The sequence below is a fragment of the Ovis aries genome, chromosome 13, assembly GCF_016772045.2.
Source record: "Ovis aries strain OAR_USU_Benz2616 breed Rambouillet chromosome 13, ARS-UI_Ramb_v3.0, whole genome shotgun sequence".
NCBI lineage: Eukaryota > Metazoa > Chordata > Mammalia > Artiodactyla > Bovidae > Ovis > Ovis aries.
This window is the reverse complement of record NC_056066.1, coordinates 77891683-77903368: the sequence shown is the minus strand read 5'-3', so window position 1 is coordinate 77903368 and position 11686 is coordinate 77891683. Positions and strand designations below refer to the sequence as shown.

Here is an 11686-nt window from a genome sequence, read left to right as displayed (position 1 = left end):
CTGCCACTTATTACATCTATCACCTTGGGCAAGTTACCCTCCCTGTGCCTCAGTTTCCCTCAACATACTGTATTATACTGTATATTTTTAGACTAGAGTATTATTTTTAGATGAAATGGACTGATATTTATGAAGTCTTAGAACCATGCCAAGTATATGCTTCTTAAATAAACGTATCTCACACACACACACACGCACACATACACCCCAGATGATATATGTATACCTAATGGAGCAACTAGTCGCAAGTAATGCTGCTCTGCTCTTCGCTGGTTCTCCTGGGTTGGAAATACTGGTTGTGGTAACATCTAACCACAAACTTTTTTGGTTTTGTTTTTAACCTCATTTAAAGACCAAAAGGGAAATTCGTCTCTGTTTCCTAGCAGGAGAAAGGTAGAAACATCCCAATTATCCATTAATAGAAGAGTAAATGCAGGTGCTTTAAGTGATGACTCACAGCTATGGATATTAAGTTAGGAAAGGGCCTGTATGCTGCCTTGGTTAAGATTATGGGCCTTGAAGCCAGGCTATCTGTGTCTGAATCTCAGCTTGACTACCTATAGCTGTGTGACTTTGGCTAACTCACTCAACCTCTCTAGGTCTCAGTTTCCCCATTTGTAAGGTTGTTGCTGTTCAGTTGCTAAGTTGTGTCCAACTCTTTGTAACCCCATGGGCGGAAGCTCTCCAGGCCTCCCTGTCCCTCACTGTCTCCCAGAGTTAGTGCTTATGTGAGTGCTTGTCATCATAATAGTCCTTATCACACAGAACCATTGTGAGGATAAAATGAAGTCAAACACAGAATGCAACTAGCAGGAGCACTGCCAGTACTCAAAAAGCCTTCGCTGTTACTGCTTAATAAAAAAATAAAAATAGCGCAAACGAACTTTAGGGTCCAAACATATTTCTAGGCACTGAAAAAAATCTAGGAGATAGTTTAAAAATGGCTCTGAAATTGTAACTGTTTCCCACACCCTTCTTCATGCTTTCCTGTATTGCTTGGGGAAAAAATTTTAATATTAATAAGCCAATACTACTTTTGTAACCAGAAAAAAATTTTTTCAAGTTAATTCCATTTGGGGGTGTGGGTCTTAATGAACAGCTCCACCCTCCACTGCAGAGGCAATCAATGCGTTATTTGCTTGTCCTCACCTTTTGTGTCTGAAGACTGTTTTTTGCCTGGGAGATTTTTGCGAGAACACAAAGTTAACCTTGCTTACTCAGCTCCTCTCCCCGTGAATCAGCCTGGTAAAAGCTGGGTCAGTTCGCCTTCCCCCTGCCTGATTCTGTTGCAGGGGAGGAAGTTCTGACTCATGCATCCTCTGGTTCATCTGGCCATTTATTTCACTTACAGTCATTCAACAGGATCGGGAAACAAACATGGCCCCCACCCAATCAACAGAATTTCATGGGTTCATCTCAAAGATCAAGACTGATCCATATCTATTACCCTGGAGAGATGCTTGCACTCAGTGAAAACAAACAAGCCAACTATAGAATGATATTTATTCAACAAGTATCAAATACTTCACCCCTTTGTTCAAAGCACTAGGAACACAGCAGAGAAAAATCCCTGCCCTTGTAGAGAAGAAACTCTGGAAGAAGAGATAGAGTTCACAAGCAAAGAATAAGTTCATTTAGGTAATGAAAATTACTATGATGCAAGAGAGTGAGAAGGAGACAGGACTACTTAGGGGGCATGGCCATGGAAGGCCTCTTGAAGGAAGCGGTGTTTGAACTGAAAATATACAGTGATTCCATTTGTGTGAAACGTACTCCTCTGTGTGTGAGGATATGTCTGTTTACTGTAAACACAGAATAGTTCTCAGGAGACTAAGATAATTCAGGCCGGTATGGTCCTGGCCTCAGAGGACTATCTCCTTTTCTCACTCCCCACGTCAGCTGGACTGGGCTGGACTCCACACTCATCCCTGCAAGTAACAGAGCCTCAAACTAGTTTAAAAGAGAATTTTTAAATTCTCTTTTAATGCCACATAAGGAAAAGTCCAGGGCTATCATGGGTCCAGGCACAGCTGTATTCAGGAGCTCGATGATGTCAACATGTCTCTGCCTCCCTTCATCCTCCATCTCTGCTTTTCCTTCTGTTGGCTTCATTCTGAGGCAGGCTCTTCCCATGAGGTGACCAAGACGTCTTCAGCTTCTGTCCTCCCAGCTCGTGATCCCAGGGAGAGGAGAGCACCCTTCTCCCTGGCAACACTGGCAAAGTTCTCGAGCTGCCTGTCATTGGTTCACTTTGGATCACATGCTTTCCCTGAACCAATCACGTTGGCTGGAGGGGTGCAAAACTCCAGGTGAGGATGATGCATCCACTCTTGGAGTCAAAATGGAGTCTCCCTCACTTGGACCACATCTACTGAGGAGGGGAAAAGACCACCCCAAAAGCGTTATCAGCACAGACTGGGCATTAACTTTTTGCCATGCAGTAATGACATAGGATGGGGCTTCCCAGCTGGCACAGGGGTCAAGAATCCACCTGCCAGTGCAGGAGACACAGGAGATGTGGGTTCGATCCCTGGGTCAGGAAGATCCCCTGGAGGAGGAAATGGCAACCCACTCCAGGATCCTTGCCTGGAGAATCCCATGGACAGAAGAGCTATAGCCCGTGAGGTTGCAAGAGTTGGACTCAACTTAGCTACTAAACCACCATTACCACCACGTGACCTAGGTCTGGCCAAGGGGAAGTGAGGAGATAATTGCCAGAGGCTTCTTAGGAAGTTCTTCCTCAGTCTTTCAGGAGAGGGTCTGGAAGTGACCCTGTTTTCCTACTGGACATGAAAGAGAACGCCTGCGGTTCTGAGAGCTCTTGGCAGTCATTCTGCGATGACAAGGAGAACCAACATTGTGGACAGCAGAGTACAGAGACCTAAAGAACGTGGGCCCTTGGTGATACCATTAGGTCGCTAGAACTACCTCTGTCCTACAGCTGATCTGAGCTGGACGCCCAGTGAGGGGAGGCAGGATAGCCTGTTCTGGTTAAGCCAGTTTGAGTTTTATTGACTTCTTTCCAGCAAAAGGCGTTCTAATGGACTTACTATAAAGAGTTGGACACGAATGAGCGACGGAACTGAACTGATGGATTTTTAAATCTTTATTTCACAGATGGGGAGAACGAAGCTCAGAGACATCAAGTGAGTTGTCTGAGGTCACACAGCATGCCAGGCTTTAATCCAGGGTTTGTCTGATTCCAAACTCATTTCATAGTGTGATTTCTACACAGTAGTAACCTTCCTTCTGCTAGATACTTTTTTAAGCACCAAGACGCTGAATCCTCACAACTATTCTGTGAATAAGTGCTTTTATTATCCCCAATTTGCAGATCAGAAACATCCGCAAGGGAGGGGAGGTTGTTTAGCAGATGGACTTTGGGATCTGAGGCTTTCCTTTCAGGTTCATGATTCAGAGCCAAGGGCAGATAATAGTTAAGTGGAAAGGGAGGGGAGTAGGGTTGGGGAAAAAGGAAATCCTGGAGGTTGTAAAATGCAAGGATCTTATTTCAACCCTGCTAAAGTATTGAGCCAGGAGAATTGGGAAGTAGAGCCCCAGAAATTCTTTTGAAATTGACTCTTAATTCATTTTAAATTTGGTTTAAAAAACTCATGTAGGGAATACATTACCATTTTAGGAAAAAATTGGAAATAAAGGCACATAGCAAGATAACATGATTTTAAAATCGTACCAATACTCCAGCTGTGTAATTGTTACACTTGTGCTTAATCCCTTTGTGCTTCTGTCTCCTCTACACAAGGAGTCAGGAAAGCCTTTCTGAGGAGGCAGCATTTGAGCCAAGGCTACAAGGATGAGATGGAAGCACCACTGGGAGAGTATTCTAGGCAGAGGGGCTAGCACATGGAAAGGCCCTGAGGTGGGAGCAAAGCCAGCTGATAGGAAGGTTAGGACGATGGCCCGTGGGATTCATGAGAAACAAGCAGAGGGGGAGTTGCGGGAGATGCAGTCAGGGAGGCAGAGTCGGATCACAGAGGAGGAAATGGCTCTGGGGACGGGGAGCTGCCCAAAACGCAGGTGAGCAGCCAGTAATCCAAGCAGAAGGTTTTAGCATCAAGCTTCTGGGAGGAAGGGCAGGTGAGAGACCCTGCCAGTTGGTACATTTTTACCAAGCATCTGTTCTGTGCCAGGCCCTGCCTGGAGTGCTGGTTTCCAGGAAAATTTGATTTGAAGATCAGAATTTCAGGGGCAGCCAAGTCTATAGAGAGGCATTTTTCCAAAGAGGATGCCTGACTAGCCAACAAATGGATGGCAACATCCTCAAGAGCCCTCCAAAGCAGGCAGCGCAGGTGAAACGCCAGAGACATTTCCCAGCTGTGGACTGGCAACAGTTTGGAAATCAAAGGCACCAAGTCATAGAAGAGTGGTTAACAGCCCAGGCTCTGAGACCAGCTCATCTGGGTTTGTACCATGCTCTGCTATTTCTAGCTGGGTGATTTGAGGCTAGTTACGTCCCCTCTCTGTGCCTCCATTTCTCTGTCAAATGCGGATAACTATCTTTAACTTAAAGTTTCTTAGTAAGGTTACTTGAGTCACTAAAGGTTAACTGTTGAAAAAGGTGCTTGGCACATACTTACCGCCATATGTGACGGTGGTATTATTGTTGGTGAGGAAGTGGGAAACAGAACTTTCGTATACTGCTGTTTGGCATTTGAAAGGCATGCAACCTGTGACCAGCAATCCCCCTTCCAGATATGCACCCTAGAGCAGCTCCCACACAGGTAAGAGTAGGTGTGGCAGCTTCACACATAGTAGGCCAAAGGTGGAACCGACAGAATAGGAGTCAGCGGGTGAGTGAGTATAATAAACTGTGACATATCCCCATAAAGGAATACCAGTGAGCAATAAAAATGAATAGCCAGTTTTTATTCCAATCCCAAAGAAAGGCAACGCCAAAGAACATTCAAACTACCGCACAATTGCACTCATCCCACACGCTAGTAAAGTAATGCTCGAAATTCTCCAAGCCAGGCTTCAGCAATACGTGACCCGTGAACTCCCTGATGTTCAAGCTGGTTTTAGAAAAGGCAGAGGAACCAGAGATCAAATTGCCAACATCCACTGGATCATGGAAAAAGCAAGAGAGTTCCAGAAAAACATCTACTTCTGCTTTATTGACTATGCCAAAGCCTTTGACTGTGTGGATCACAATAAACTGTGGGAAATTTTGAAAGAGATGGGTATACCAGACCACCTGACCTGCCTCTTGAGAACCTACATGCAGGCCAGGAAGCAACAGTTAGAACTGGACATGGAACAACAGACTGGTTCCAAATAGGAAAAGGAGTACATCAAGGCTGCATATTGTCACCCTGCTTATTTAACTTCTATGCAGAGTACATCATGAGAAACACTGGGCTGGAAGAAGCACAAGCTGGAATCAAGATTGCTGGGAGAAATATTAATAACCTCAGATATGCAGATGACACCATGCTTATGGCAGAAAGTGAAGAGGAACTAAAAAGCCTCTTGATGAAAGTGAAAGAGGAGAGTGAAAAAGTTGGCTTAAAGCTCAACATTCAGAAAATGAAGATCAAGGCGTCTGGTCCCATCACTTCATGGGAACTAGATGGGAAACAGTGGAAACAGTGTCAGACTTCATTCTGGGGGGCTCCAAAATCACTGCAGATGGTGATTGCAGCCATGAAATTAAAAGATGCTTGCTCCTTGGAAGGAAAGTTATGACCAACCTAGATAGCATATTGAAAAGCAGAGACATTACTTTGCCAACAAAGGTCCATCTAGTCAAGGCTATGGTTTTTCCAGTGGTTATGTATGGATGTGAGAGTTGGACTGTGAAGAAAGCTGAGCACCGAAGAACTGATGCTTTTGAACTGTGGTGTTGGAGAAGACTCTTGAGAGTGCCTTGGCCTGCAAGGAGATCCAACCAGTCCATTCTGAAGGAGATCAGCCCTGGGATTTCTTTGGAAAGAATGATGCTAAAGCTGAAACTCCAGTACTTTGGCCACCTCATGCGAAGAGTTGACTCATTGGAAAAGACTCTGATGCTGGGAGGGATTGGGGGCAAGAGGAGAAGGGGATGACAGAGGATGAGATGGCTGGATGGCATCACCGACTCGATGGACCTGAGTTTGAGTGAGCTCCTGGAGTTGGTGATGGACAGGGAGGCCTGGCGTGCTGCGATTCATGGGGTCAGAAAGATTCGGACACGACTGAGCGACTGAACTGAACTGAACTGAACTGAAAGAGGTCTTAGGGCTTCCCTGGTGGCTCAGATAGTAAAGGGCTAGCCTGTAATGCAGGAAACCCAGGTTCGATCCCTGGGTCATTGACAATCCCTTGAAGAAGAGAATGGCTACCCACTCTAGTATTCTTGCCTGGAGAATTCCATGAACAGAGGAGTCTGGTAGGCTATACACACCATGGGGTCACAAAGAGTTGGACACGACTGAGCAACTAACATTTTCACTTTTCAAAGAGGTCTTAAAAATATACTGTTGAATGAGAAAAGAAACTCTCAGGGACTTCCCTAATGGTCCAGTGGCTAAGACTCCCTGCTTCCCATGCAGGGGCCAGGTTCAATCCCTGATCAGGGAAATAGATCACACATGCTGCAACTAAGACCCAGCACAATCAAAAAAAATAAGAAAAGAAAATATACTTTCAGAAGTAAACTCTTAGTATGATACCATTTATGTAAATATTAAAGCCACAAAACAACATTATATAAACAGGAGTAGCAGGGTGATATTAAGCATTTAATACCTGGCATGACCCCAGGCACCGACCAAGCAGAGCAGAAGCTGACCACGTGGGCCCCAGAGTGGCTTCTCCATGTTCATAAAGCCCCTCCCAGCCTCCCCGCTCCTCTCCTGTCCATTCTATTGCTCATTAGCTATGCGATGTCCGGCAAGTTGACGAATCTCTCTGGGCATCAGCTTTTCCGTCTGTAACCCAGAAACAATAGTGACAAAAATGAACAATGCAGAGTTCCCATGAGCCAAACTCTTATCATCATCACCATAGTAACCATCTGTGTTAAATTCTATTATTTCTCCCATACATACACGTGGAAACTGAGGCATAGATGGGGCTGAGAAATTTGCTCATGGTTTGTAGAACTTGGCCTATTGCAAAATATAGTCGATGATATATGGTAAGAGCTTAGGGGAATGTCTGGGACTGCATAGTGCTCAATAAAGGTGAGCAGTGATTATGATGTCACTGGCCCACTCGGAGTCTGGAGTGCCACCATCGCCCTTAGGGGACAGTTTGAATTCATCGTGGGCTATGAGCTCGTGGTCTTTTCCCTTCCCACCCCTCCGTCTTATTCACCTGTTTCCCCTTGTTCTCTGTTCTCCAGTCAACTGGCCTTCTCTCAATTCCTTCTACAGCCCTCCCCTTCCCTGCCACTGGGCCTTTGCACATCTTTCCCCTCGCCTGAAATGCTGTTTCTGCCTGCTCTTGTTTTATCTGCTTAGCCCCTAAACACCTTCACAGCCACATGCAATGTTACCTCTTTCAGGAGGCCCTGTTGAAGCAGGAGGGGTCCTCCTGGTCTACATTCTCATAACTACTTTTTAAGGTTTTTTTTTTTCTTTTGATATGGACCATTTTTGTAAAGTCTTTATTGAATTTGTTACAATATTGCTCCTGTTTTATGGTTGTTGTTGTTGTTTTGGCCCCAAGGCATGTGGAATCTTAGCTTCTCGACCGGGGATCAAACCCATATCCTCTGCAAAGTGTTAACCACTGAACCACCAGGGAAGCCCCTATGTTCTCATAACTTTAAACAAATGTCCCTTAAGTCATACTCTTCCCTCCTGGAATTACCTCTTCAGTGTTGGTCTGCCCCACTCAACAGTAGCTCTTGGAAAACAGGGAAGTTTTCTGACTTTATTGTTGCTGTTGGCCTGTGGCAGGCAGTGCGGACTGGCTCGCTCAGCATTTGCCCCAGTCCCCCTGTACTGTGGCTTCTCGCGCTGTAACAGCTAGAAGTGAAAAGCTAGATTCCTCAGACTTCCGCGAAGTAGGTGTCATGCACGCGGCCCTGGTTCCCCTGGTAAGCCTTAGAGGCAGAAACAAGCTGCGAGGGTGCCAAGTGGTGGAATCTTCTGGCAAGCACCATGGTGGGGATATCGGGTCCTTCCAGGGAGTCATAGAGGAGTTCTAGCTCCAGCCCCAGCTCCCTAAGCCCTGAGCAGCAGGGGCAGAGATGTTTTTGTTGGAACAGTTCAGCTGTGAGGTTGTTTATTTCTCCTGGCTTTGAGGCTCCTGGCTACACTGAGGTTATTCAGCATCCGTAGTACTGCTTAATACCTTTAATAAGGCCCTCGTTGCCTAAGCTGGCTCTCGTTGATTCTGTTGTTTGCAACTTAGAATGCCTTGCTCAAGAAATATTGGTTGAATGAATGAATGAGTGAGTGAGTGAATGAATGAATGATGACCTCTTGGCAACTTCCCTGTTCCCATTGATTTTATCCTCAAGTAGTAACGTCAAAAGCCCTTGATGGTTACCGTTCTTTCAAAGGTCAGGGACAGGAAGATGACGTGGAATGTCTTATCCCTGGCAGGCCTTGTAGATGAAAGAGACTCCTAGGAAGGAACTGGGGCTGTCCCCAGGGGCTGGCAGGGAAGCTGGCTGGAGCCTGAGGATGATCAGACTCTGGGGAAGGATGGTGTGTGAGGAAGACGGAAGAGGCAGGGTGGATCACCCAGCTGTCCCAGGTCCATTGGGGTGGGAGTTCTCTTATTGGGGGTCACCATAGGTCAGTGCGTGTACTGCGTTTCAGCTGAAAAGCATGTTAGAAAAATACAGTCAGGAGCCAAATATTTTCTAAGAAAGCTTAAACTACGTGTCAGCCAGAGTACTTTTGGCTGTGAGTGACAGAAAACCAGTCTCAGGAAAGGCTTAGGTTGGGCTCCAGCAGAAGCAGATCTCAGGTAAGGATTTGTGTGCAAGCAGTTCATCTGGGAGATGATTCTGGGACGAGCTGGCGGTGGGGGAGTGGCAAGTGAGACGAAGGAGGGAAAGAAGCCAATAGAAGATGAGTTACTGAGCAGGGATTCGTGTTGCGAAGCTGAGGCTGGACTCCACTGCAGGACTCTGGGACACAGAGTAGAACACTCTTCAGAACTGTCCACTCAGGGGGCAAGTGAGTCTGGGTATTTGTCCACCAACTTCCATCGATCCTTGGGGAAGGTGAACCCCCCAACATTCTCAGTCTCTTTGTACTAAATGCTCATGAGGGATGAAGCTCTTAGAGCATAAGAGCTGGGAATTGGAAGCCATAAGGTCACTGAGCATCAAAACAGTGATTGCCAAGGGGATATGGGCAGAGGATCAGCATCATCCGCTACAGTGACTTCAGCCAAAAACAAAAAAATCAAAAACATTTGGCTCATGGAGAATAACATGTCCCAGAATGTGCTGGCTCCACGGAGAGCTAAATTCAGGGGCTCACTAGTTACCGGGACTCCATCTCCCTCTTACTCTCCCAGCTGTGGTCACCTGTGAGCGCTAGGCTCTCTTCATACTGGCCTAGCACAGCAGAAGGAAAACAATGCTCCCCAATGATTGCAGCAAAACCCGGCATTGATCCACCTGGGGCACATGCCCACCCCTGAACCAGTCCCTGTGGGCAGAGGGTGCGGTGTTGACTGGCTGCTTTAGAGCCTCCAGTGGAGTCAAGGATGGGATTAGCCCCATGTACTTCATATGGGCAGGGAGCAAAGGGGCCTCCCGGGAAAATCAGGGTGCTGTTACCAGAGGATGGGGCACCGGATATTGAGAAGGTAAACCAAGAGGACAGATGTCGTCCAAACTCCCCATTATAAATGAGAACTAGCCTCCAGATAGCGAAAGGGACTTACCCTGGCTCATTCAGAGAGACAGTGACAACCTAGCTTCCTGTCTTAACCCCCATCGTTCACCACAAGCCGGTGGCCTCTCAACAAATAGGATTGGTTTATCCCGTGCAAACCCTTTAACATCCTCCCATCCTAGCTTCTTCTCTCAATCCACGAGAGCCCCGTGTGACTCTGACACATTTCTTCCTGCTTTTGTTAAATAAATATATAATCCCCCATTTTCCAGGCAGAGAAACTGAGTTGTTTGTTGTGTTTTTTTTGTTTTGTTTCAATTGTTTATTAACCAGAACACAAAAATAATCTTGGTAGATACCTTAGTTCATCCTTCTAATAAGCCTGTTGATGTGGTCTTCCCTGTTGCCAGCATCTCCACCTTCTACAAAATGGGTGGTCTTTTTCTTCATTCCGCCTCGTGGAGAAGACAATTTAAAGGGCCACAGGAAGTTGTTTGCTTCTTTGAAACGTTTTCCAACGGTATAGATCTCATGAATCAGATCCTCCATGCAGATGATTCCATATTTCCCAAGAGATCGAGCAATCCATGCATTGACTGTCAGGGCAATTCGCTTTTTGTTGATTTTGCCATAACCACGCTTGTAGATCAATTCATTTACAGACTTCAGATTTGGGTACCCCCATGCAATGTATGGCTCCACAGTTCTCAGCATGTTAATTGACGCCTTGTTGAGCTTCACAAAGGTGCCGTTGAAGATCTGCCGGGGGCGAGGGAGCTGCAGCACCTTTCGAACCTTTGGGCTCACACCGTTGATGCCTCTGACCCTGATGACAAATGCCAATTTGGGTTCCGTGGGTACATAGAAGTTGCCGGCTTTTCGTGCCATCCTAGCCATTCGAATTTCAGTTCTGTACATCTGCCTGTATTCCTTGTGGTAATGCTTAGCTTTTTCATAGATAAGCTTCCTCCTTGCCTTTCGAAGCATCTTTTGGGCAAACTTCTTAGTCGCTTGATCTTAAGCTCTGCGAAATTCTTCCGCTTTTTCTTAAGGGTTTCTGGCACAGCAGGAACCTTCTTTTTCTTCTCTTCTGCAACCTCCATGGTTCCAGCCGGGAAAGAGCTGGTTTTTTTTTTAATGGTATTAATTCAGAGGTTAGCAAACTTTTTCTGTAAAAGATCAAATGGTAGATATATCACTCTTGCAGGCCACTGCAGCTCTCTCTTGCATAGTCCTCTTCTTCTCCTTCTCCTTCTTCTCATTTCTTCAGCCCTTTAAAAAGGTTAAAACTATCTTCAGCTGCAAGGGCCCACAGGTCAGTTTGCCCATCCCTGGTGTAATGGAAGATCAGCAATCCTCAGCGTCCCAGAAGGTGGACTCTGCTGCTGGTCTAGAGCAAATCCCTGCATCTCTGAGCCTCAGGCCCTCAACCATGAAAGGCAGGCCATGCTCCTTCTCTCCAAGGCTTAAAATCTGAGAAATAAAGATTATGAATATATTATATAATAGATTATAATCAGAATATATACAATTATAATATAATTATAATTGTATATATTATATAATATGTACTATATAATAAGTAAAAACTGGGAACACAAAATAATCATGGCTTACCCAGGGAAAAATTGTTTTTGCAATTGAGATAAACTACACGCAGAGCAACATTCGCCATTTTAACCACTTAAAAATGTATACTACAGTGAAGACAGCAGTTTTTTTATTTCTGTTTTCAGTCTATCTTGGGTCTGCGTGGGTGTGAGTGCTCCAGGGCCAGGATGCTGTGGCTCTGTGCAGTGGGGGCCCAGGCTCCTTCTGCCTGGTTGCTCCTCCATCCCTAGAGAGACATCCTGGGTCACAAGATCCCAGATGGCTCCCCA

At 45.8% G+C, this 11686-nt stretch overlaps 1 pseudogene; it reads right to left on the bottom strand.

Annotated features, from left to right (window-relative positions):
* Positions 1-10119: 10119 nt before the first annotated feature.
* On the bottom strand, positions 10120-10929 carry LOC101121792 (large ribosomal subunit protein uL30-like; annotated as a pseudogene).
* Positions 10930-11686: the final 757 nt, after the last annotated feature.